Genomic DNA, 10,824 nt, shown 5'->3' with positions numbered 1-10,824 from the left:
AGACCTCTTTACAGATCAGTCTCTCCTAGCTACATGTCACAGTCTCTGGTCTCCCTCTCTTTGCTGTCTGCAGTCTGTCACTGTGCCATGGCGTTGGTAGAGTAGCACAGACGGAGAGAGCGAGAGAACCTCCCACCGGTACAGGTTTAATTTAGCAGGTAATGAGCGTTCTGCCTCTGTCACTCAGGGCCTTAGCTTACCTGCCAGAGAGGGGATTACACCCACTCCCACAGTATGTGTGTAGTACAGTATGACTCCCCTGTCCCACAGTAACGCCTGGCTGACTCCTCAGTCCCACAGTATGTCTTTAGTACAGTATGACTCCCCTGTCCCACAGTATGTCTGCAGTACAGTATGACTCCCCTATCCCACAGTATGTCTGCAGTACAGTATGACTCCCCAGTCCCACAGTATGTCTGCAGTACAGTATGACTCCCCAGTCCCACAGTATGTCTGCAGTACAGTATGACTCCCCAGTCCCACAGTATGTCTGCAGTACAGTATGACTCCTCAGTCCCACAGTATGTCTGCAGTACAGTATGACTCCCCTGTCCCACAGTATGTCTGCAGTACAGTATGACTCCCCTGTCCAACAGTATGTCTGCAGTACAGTATGACTCCCCAGTCCCACAGTATGTCTGCAGTACAGTATGACTCCCCAGTCCCACAGTGTGTCTGCAGTACAGTATGACTCCCCAGTCCCACAGTATGTCTGCAGTACAGTATGACTCCCCAGTCCCACAGTATGTCTGCAGTACAGTATGACTCCCCAGTCCCACAGTATGTCTACAGTACAGTATGACTCCCCAGTCCCACAGTATGTCTGCAGTACAGTATGACTCCCCAGTCCCACAGTATGTCTGCAGTACAGTATGACTCCCCAGTCCCACAGTATGTCTGCAGTACAGTATGACTCCCCAGTCCCACAGTATGTCTGCAGTACAGTATGACTCCCCTGTCCCACAGTATGTCTGCAGTACAGTATGACTCCCCTGTCCCACAGTATGTCTGCAGTACAGTATGACTCCCCAGTCCCACAGTATGTCTGCAGTACAGTATGACTCCCCAGTCCCACAGTATGTCTGCAGTACAGTATGACTCCCCAGTCCCACAGTATGTCTGCAGTACAGTATGACTCCCCTGTCCCACAGTATGTCTGCAGTACAGTATGACTCCCCTGTCCCACAGTATGTCTGCAGTACAGTATGACTCCCCAGTCCCACAGTATGTCTGCAGTACAGTATGACTCCCCAGTCCCACAGTATGTCTGCAGTACAGTATGACTCCCCAGTCCCACAGTATGTCTGCAGTACAGTATGACTCCCCAGTCCCACAGTATGTCTGCAGTACAGTATGACTCCCCAGTCCCACAGTATGTCTGCAGTACAGTATGACTCCCCAGTCCCACAGTATGTCTGCAGTACAGTATGACTCCCCAGTCCCACAGTATGTCCGCAGTAGAGTATGATTCTCCAGTCCCACAGTATGTCTGCAGTACAGTATGACTCCCCAGTCCCACAGTAGGTCTGCAGTACAGTATGATTTCCCTGTCCCACAGTATGTCTGCAGTACAGTATGATTTCCCTGTCCCAAAGTATGTCTGCAGTACAGTATGATTTCCCTGTCCCACAGTATGTCTGCAGTACAGTATGACTCCCCTGTCCCACAGTATGTCTTTAGTACAGTATGACTCCCCAGTCCCACAGTATGTCTGCAGTACAGTATGATTTCCCTGTCCCACAGTATGTCTGCAGTACGGTATGATTTCCCTGTCCCACAGTATGTCTGCAGTACGGTATGATTTCCCTGTCCCACAGTATGTCTGCAGTACGGTATGATTTCCCTGTCCCACAGTATGTCCGCAGTAGAGTATGATTCTCCTGTCCCACAGTAGGTCTGCAGTACAGTATGATTTCCCTGTCCCACAGTATGTCTGCAGTACAGTATGATTTCCCTGTCCCACAGTATGTCTGCAGTACAGTATGATTTCCCTGTCCCACAGTATGTCTGCAGTACGGTATGATTTCCCTGTCCCACAGTATGTCTGCAGTACAGTATGATTTCCCTGGCTACCTGACACCACCTGGCTGACGTCCCTGTCCCACAGTATGTCTGCAGTACGGTATGATTTCCCTGTCCCACAGTATGTCTGCAGTACAGTATGATTTCCCTGGCTACCTGACACCACCTGGCTGACGTCCCTGTCCCACAGTACCAACTGGCTGACTTCCCTGTCCCACAGTTACGCCTGGCTGACTTCCCTGTCCCACAGTACCGCCTGGCTGACGTCCCTGTCCCACAGTACCACCTGGCTGACTTCCCTGTCCCACAGTACCGCCTGGCTGACGCCCCTGTCCCACAGTACCACCTGGCTGACTTCCCTGTCCCACAGTACCGCCTGGCTGACGTCCCTGTCCCACAGTACCACCTGGCTGACTTCCCTGTCCCACAGTACCGCCTGGCTGACGCCCCTGTCCCACAGTACCACCTGGCTGATGCCCCTGTCCCACAGTACCACCTGGCTGACTTCCCTGTCCCACAGTACCGCCTGGCTGACGCCCCTGTCCCACAGTACCACCTGGCTGACTTCCCTGTCCCACAGTACCGCCTGGCTGACGTCCCTGTCCCACAGTACCACCTGGCTGACTTCCCTGTCCCACAGTACCGCCTGGCTGACGCCCCTGTCCCACAGTACCACCTGGCTGATGCCCCTGTCCCACAGTACCACCTGGCTGACGCCCCTGTCCCATCACATCATAGCTCCAGTCTGATGTTATTTAGTGTATCTCAAAGCAGAACTGGACAGACTAAGGACTGGATGACTGAGCTGGTCCAGAGCTGAATGGAGGCGCTTACACTGAGATCTGAGACAGAACATTCTATGTCTGGAAATAGATCAAACCTGGGCCTGGCTTCCATACTACTAAATACTTTTTTTCATGTTTTGAGTACAGCCTTTGGGTCAGCATGGGATTGAAACTCTCTGTCCCACAAAGAAATACATGAAATTAAGCCTGAAATCTTCATGCTGGATGCTGTTGGTGAGGTGATCATGGGTGGCTGGTTGGCTGGGCGTGTTGAGAAGCAGAGAGGACTGTTTTTGCCAGAGGCAGAGCTGTTTCAATCAGGCCAAACAGAGCAGGACAGGGCCTTCACCCTCACCTGCTCCACTCAGCCACTCTAGATCTATTGGGGGTTTTATGACATGACACGCTCAGTAAGGGGACATGCCGCTAAACTTTTTCCCCACCTCACGCTCCATTTCCCCCAAAACCCCAGAGCATGCACACGCACGTCAGTGTAGCGTGTCGCCAAGAGAGCCCATCAAAGAGCACTGTTCCACAGGGTCAAGCCCGGTGTCAACGCCTTCATCCCAGCAGTCACACACAGTGTCTTCCGGGTCTTCCTTTCAAAGTCAACGCTGCAAATTAAGTTTCACATCCTGTCCTTTAAAAGGAGGTAGCGCGAGAGAGTGGGGAGATTAACTCATTTCTCTCCGGTCCGAGATCCCACTGTGTACACAGCTACATCAATCAGTCCAGCTGCACACCAACAGCTGTCTGCACAGTCTGCACGCCCCATAGGCTCCAGGCTGGAGCACAGAGGATGTCACATTTGGCTTGCTATCTCAAACAGTTAGAAAACAGATCCATATTCCAGAGAGAATCTACATATGAAGACCGCAGCATCCATCCAATAGAAACACTAAACAAACCAAAATATAAATGTCCAATTATTTTGGTGTACTAAAGTTAATCTAAATCTTTGCCTTTTAGAGATAGAAACCCATATCAATGTTGAGGTTTGCCGTCACATGAAGCCAATTCAAGCTTAATTTAACAGAGTGTTTACACCTAAAATAACTCACTATGTATTGCAGTCACTGGAATTCCCACGGCTTCACTGTTTAAAATGCCATTTGAGTTTATTGTGGATTCAAATAGTAATGGTTGCAAGTTTCCACTTCATTTCCTTAAACCTGAAATTGTAATCTTCTGGTAAGGGCGTACTTTCGCTTTTATGGAAGGTCATATATACAGTACTAGTCAAAAGTTTGGACACACCTACTCCTTCACAGGATTTTCTTTACTTTTACTATTTTCTACATTGTAGAATAATAGTGAAGACATCAAAACTATGAAATAACACATATGGAATCATGTAGTAACCAAAAAGTGTTAAACAAATATAAAAAATAAAGTAGCCACCTGCCTTGATGACAGCTTTGCACACTCTTGGCATTCTCTCAACCAGCTTCATGACCTGGAATGCATTAACAAAAGTTAATTTGTGGAATTTCTTTCCTTCTTCATGCATTTGAGCAAATAACTTGTGTTGTGAGAAGGTAGAGTTGGTATTTTATTTAACCAGGCAAGTCAGTTCAGAACAAATTCTTATTTACAATGACGGCCGACACCGGCCAAACCCGGACGACGTTGGGTCAGTTGTGCGCCGCCCTATGGGACTCCCAATCACGGCCGGTTATGATACAGCCTAGATTCGAACCAGGGTGTCTGTAGTGACACCTCAAGCACTGAGATGCAGTGCCTTATACCACTGCGCCACTCGGGAGCCCGAGTATAGAGAAGATAGCCCTATTTGGTCAAATACCAAGTCCATATTATGGCAAGAACAGTTAAAATAAGCAAAGAGAAATGACAGCCAATCATTACTTTAAGGCATGAAGGTCAGTGACACACCTCTAGGATGTGGAAGGGCTATTTGACCAAGGAGAGTGAAGGAATGCTGCTTCAGATGACCTGGCCTCCACAATCACCCGACCTCAACCCACAATTGAGATGGGTTTAGGATGAGTTGGACCGCAGAGTGAAAGAAAAGCAGCCAACAAGTGCTCAGCATGTGGGAACTCTTTCAAGAAGGTGGAACCAACATTACTCATGAAGCTGGTTGAGAGAATGCTAAGAGTGTGCAAAGCTGTCATCGAGGCAAAGGGTGGATACTTTGAAGAATCTCAAATATAAAATATATTTAGATTTGTTTAACACTTTTTTGGTTACTACATGATCCTAAATGTATTATTTCATAGTTTATGTCTTCACTATTATTCTACAATGTAGAAAATAGTAAAAATAAAGAAAAACACTGGAATGAGAAGGTGTCCAAACATTTGACTGGTACTGTATATAAATAAATGCATCGGATAAGGTTTGGGTCTAAATGTAAAATACACCATGACAGTAGTAAGAAACACAAGTACAGTATTCTTTGCAGATAAGAAAATGACGCAGGTGTCATCTCAACCACCACGTTAACCTACCATTGCACAATGCATCTTTCAGACTCAAACCTCCAAAATCTCTCTACCTAGACAGATGGCTTATTTCCGAGCTGTTCCCAGCCCAACGACACCCCCTCCATCACTTTAAAAAATCACACAGTGCTTTAATCTCGCACTGCTCTAATGTAATGCATCACTTCTTTAAGGCATAAATGAAGTACATTCTCCTCTGGATCGGGATCAAAGCCCTGTTTCCTGCTGTGCCAAGCTGGGGGCGCAAAGGACCTCACACTGAATCAGAGTTCCCTCTTTCTTCTCCTCCCTCTCCTCCTTTCTCTCTTACACCCTCACTCCATCACTCTCCTCCTCCAGCACCGCCTTTGATCCCTCAGGTGAAGGGCTGCCAGGCTCAGGGTGTGTGTGTGTGTGTGTGTGTGTGTGTGTGTGTGTGGTGGGGGGATGCAGTTGAAGGCAGTTAAGAGAGAGAGGGGGATAGATAAAGTGGAAGAGAGGGTTTGAGAGTGTGCTACAGAGAGAGAGCATGTGTGCTAGCAAGAGAGAGTGCAGAGCATCCTTCACCCCTCATGCTCTCTCAAACCTTCTGACCCTCCATCCCCTCTCATCATTGTAAGGTGACCTCCAACCCCTTTCATCATTGTAAGGTGACCTCCAACCCCTTTCATCATTGTAAGGTGACCTCCAACCCCTCTCATCATTGTACGGTGACCTCCAACCCCTCTAATCATTGAAACGTGGTGTAAGGCAACCCCCATACCCCCTGTCGTGGCTGCTCTTCCGTAGGGAGAAAAGTCACACACACTCGATCTTTGATTAACCTTCGTCTGAGCGGTGGTGTATTACTGCTGACCTTAGTGTATTAATTCATATGAGACCAAGACAGAACTAATCATATAACGGGATGAGAGAATCACTGTGTACATCTCTCAGCATAGCCGTGGGAGGTAATAGGGGTGCTGATGATGCGGTAGCACCAGCTGAAAAATCACAATTAAGACAAATATATTATTATATATATATATATTTCTTTACAAAAGTAGTGCACTAGGCCTTAATAGTCTTGTATTAGCTGACCAATATATTTCTGTCTGTAGCACCAGCGCAGGCAAAAATATTAGCCCCCCCCCCCCCATGGCTATGGCTCCCACATAGTAAATGCTAACTACCCAATATCTTTGTGAGCATTTGCAAATAATAGGAAACCTCCCTGTGTGATCACTTTCAGTATAATTTAACACTGGATAATTTACATTCTGTGGGAGGGCCCTAGAGCTCAGTGAGGCTTGGAACAGTTAAGTTGTCCTATGATGCTGCTGTCTGTGCATTCTAACTATGGTTTTGAAGTCAGGGCCGTAGCTGCACTCCTTAAATGAGAGTGATGTTTCTAGTTAGGGGATTGATATAGATGCTCCCCATCATCAAGTCCTTTATGTACTGCTCTGACCACCTTTGTACGGCTAGGGAGGAAAGATTATGTGTTGGCTCTGCAAACCTCAATGCTGCACTGATGAGTGGAGCCATACACACTCTCAAATAAATACTGGCCTCAAAGACTAGAAGTAACATAGTAAACGTAAATCTGTGACACTCAAATTAATATCATGTTACCTTCGGTATGGTTACATGAAACAGAAGGTTATTTAAGCCAAAAACTCAGGGCAGGAAGTTGGTCGGGACGGGTGGGCATGTAATGTGAACATCTAGCAACCTAAAGGTTGCGTGTTCGAATCTCATCACGGACAACTTTAGCATTTAATGTCATTAGCAAATTTGCAACTACTTACTAATTTTGAGCTACTTTGCATGATAGCTAACCCTTCCCTTAACCCTAACTTTAATCCCTAACCTTAACCCCTAATCCTAGACAAGTTTAACACATTCTGTTCACTTTGAGGCAGACAAAAACGAGCCATCCAGGAAGACTCTCGCTGTTCTGGACGACCAGGTGATTTCACTCTCTGAGGCTGATGTGACGAAAAGTCACAAAGCCGCTGGCCCAGATGGCATCCCTGTCCGCGTCCTCAGAGTGAGTGCTGACCAGCAGGCGACGACTTTTCAGACGTCTTCAACCTGTCCCTGTCCCAGGCAGTAGTCCCCACCTGCTTTAAGGAGACAACCATCATCCTAGTGCCCAAGAAAAATACGGTGACATGCCCAAATGACTATCCCTTCTCATGCTCACCTCGGTCATCATGAAGTACTTCGAAAGGCTGGTCATAGCCCACATCGAGGCCTACTGCTCCAACAGATTCACTTAAGATACCATTTCTAATCAGTATTCACACAGCTGTAACACACCTGGACAAGAGGAACACGCGTGAGAATGCTATTCATTGACTACAGTTTAGCATTCAACACTATTGTTCCCCTCTAAGTTCGTCATCATGCTCAGAGCCCTGGGTCTGGACACCACCATCTGCAACTGGATCCTGGACTTCCTGATGGGCAGACTACAGGCTGAGGATGGGTAACAACACCTCCTCCTCACTTACTTTTTACACAGGGGCCCACCAGGGGTGGGTCCGCAGCTGTACTCCCTGTTCACACACGACTGCATGGCTTTGCACGACACTAACTCCATCAACTTTACTGACGACACTACGGTTGTAGGACTGATGACCAACAACAACAACGAGTCAGCCTATACGGAGGAGGTAAGTGGACTGGCATTATGGTGTCATGACAACAACCCCTCCCTCTATGTCAGCAAAACAAAGGAGTTGATTGTTGACTTCAGGAAGCAAAGGGTGGGGGGTGGGGACATGCCCTGATCCACATCACTCTTGTCAAGAGGGCGCAGCAGCATCTCTATTTCTTAAGGCAGCTGTAGAAATGTAAAATGCCACCCCGGGTCCTCTCCAAATACGACAGCTGCACCATCGAGAGCGTCCTGACCAGTTGCATCACGGGAATTGCACTTTTCATGACCGCAAGGCGTGGTTTAGACGGCCCAGTACATCACTGGGACAGTGATCCCACCCATCCAAGACATCTACCTGAAACTGTGCCTGAGAAAAGGCATGCAGCATAGTCAAGGACCTCACAATCTGTTCTCTCCATTATTTTTATTTGATTTATTTAACCTTTATTTAACTAGGCAAGTCAGTTAAGAACAAATTCTTACTTACAATGACGGCCTACCAAAAGGCAAACGGCCTCCTGCGGGGACGGGGTCTGGGACACTTATGCTGGCATGCACATACATACACACACACACATGCTGGAACACAGTGACATATGCATGCACACATACAAGCCCACACACATTTTTCGGGTCCATAATAAATTATTTATAAGGCATTTCTAAATAAATGATAATGCCTGAGAAGCTGGTGTTTGGAGGACATATTGGCATGGGTGTTGGGCCTAACAACAGGGCCTAAGACAAAGTTGAGGGCTGGCAAACCGTTCCAATATATCCTCCAAATACTGGCTTCTCAGACATTTTCACTTATTTAGAAATGGGAATTATTACTTTTATACAACGTGATATACATATTCAAATAAAGATTAACATATTTTCATTAATGTTATTTTAATGAATTTATTCAAACTATTTCATCCTTCCACAAGATATTGTCCCGACACAAATCTAGAATTGCTACCCAAGCCGGCTGGTCGTTTGTTCTACCGGTTCGGTTGCCAGAGACGCGACCCAGTGGTTAAGTCTTTTTGTTTAGTATCTATGGACGCGACCCAGTGGTTCGTTCTAAATGTTCTATTGTCATACAGACTGGAAACGTTCTTATCTCCTGCTAGCTAGCCAACTACAGCTGCATTTTCATTTGTTTAAGCTGTTTTCTAGTGACTTTTATTTGGATACAACCATACAACCACTTTTATTTGGATACAACCATACAACCACTTTTATTTGGATACAACCATAACAATGAGCTAATGAGGAGCGATTTCCCCTAGAAAATGTTCTCTCTCGTCAGGACACTGTTGTTCAGAGGAGCTACAGTAGCCAACAACACAGCTAACACAATCACTTCAAACTGAAGCTGGAGAAACTGCAAACAAGCTGCACTTCGTTGTATATATCCCTAAAAATGATGGTGATTCATGATTTCGACTGGCTGAGAAAAGCTGCCTGCCTGTCTGTCTCATCCCAACATGTTCATTACTATGCTACAGCTGGAGATCAAATTTGAATATTGAAACAATGCTGCAAATGTCGGAGACAGAGCTTTACACAAATCTCCGCTGTTGAAAACTAAATGTTAGTCTAAAAGAAATGTGAGATAATGTCTAGATGCTTTTTATAGTGGAGATCAAGTTTATAAATGGCCTGGCTGGGCTGATGAGACAGTGGATTGTGCAGTCAGATGGAACAGAGTAAGTAGGCATTTTAACGACATAGATTTAGCTGGTGTTAACTTGTGGAATAGACACCAGCTGGAATTCAGTTTTAACCAATCAGCATTCAGGATTAGACCCATCCGTTGTATAAACAATTTATAGGGTATTTACAAACAGTATGCTCACCATTTACTGATCATTACTCCCACATTTGTAAATGTTAGTAAGCTAGTTATTCACAAATGTATATATATATTTCCTTAAATATCCTGTGTTGTGTGCTTATTATTTTACGAGGTACTGCTGGAATGTCTACCCATGTTATGCCCACCTTTTTGTGAGAAACTACACCGGTTACTCAAAACATTTACTGAAGTATTTATAAAGCATATATAGCGCTACTTTTAGATTAGGGGTAGCAAAAATACTTTAATAAATGGCTTATAAAATGTGGGAGTAATGATTAATAAATGGCGAACAAGGGCCTCCCGAGTTGCGCAGCGGTCTAAGGCACTGCATCGCAGTGCTAGAGGCATAACTACAGACCCGGGTTCGATCCCGGACTGTATCACAACCGGCCGTGATCGGGAGACCCATATGCCGGCGCACAATTGGCCCAGTGCCATCCGGGTTAGGGGAGGATTTGGCCGGGAGGGCTTTACTTAACTCATCGCGCTCTAGCGACTACTTATGGCGGGCCGGGCGCATGTTGGCTGACCTCAGTCGGTTTCCTCTAACACATTGGTGTGGCTGGCTTCCAGGTTAAGTGGGCGGGCATTAAGAAGCGCAGGAAAAGGGGGTAATATACACATACAAAAAATGGTGGATCTACGATATTAATACCTTATAAACTGACCTTTAAAGTGTTGGCCACACCACACGCACTGTCAAATCAAATATACTTCCGTCCCCATTAACAGCAGGGAATAACATGACTGTGGAGGACAGGACCATTTCCCTTGAGTCACCGCTGACTTATAGGAGGTACAGAAACCCACAAAGGGCAATGACAGCAGACAAATATAAATCACTGGCTCAAACAAAGTCAGAATGGTGTTGTTTCAACACAAACCAATTTTGGCAATTTGCACATTAATGGGAAGGGCAATATCCCACAGAAAACAGGTTTTTCAAATTATCCTCCTACACACACACACACACACATTCTTGATTAAAACCGGAGTTTGAGTTTTTATTGGGAGTCAAGCTGATATTTTGAGAGCTGAGCATCTGCAGAGGAAGACCACTGCCCCCTGGTGCCCATT

This window comes from Oncorhynchus mykiss, chromosome 10 (genome assembly GCF_013265735.2).
Source record: "Oncorhynchus mykiss isolate Arlee chromosome 10, USDA_OmykA_1.1, whole genome shotgun sequence".
NCBI lineage: Eukaryota > Metazoa > Chordata > Actinopteri > Salmoniformes > Salmonidae > Oncorhynchus > Oncorhynchus mykiss.
Note: the sequence above shows the minus strand (reverse complement) of the source record.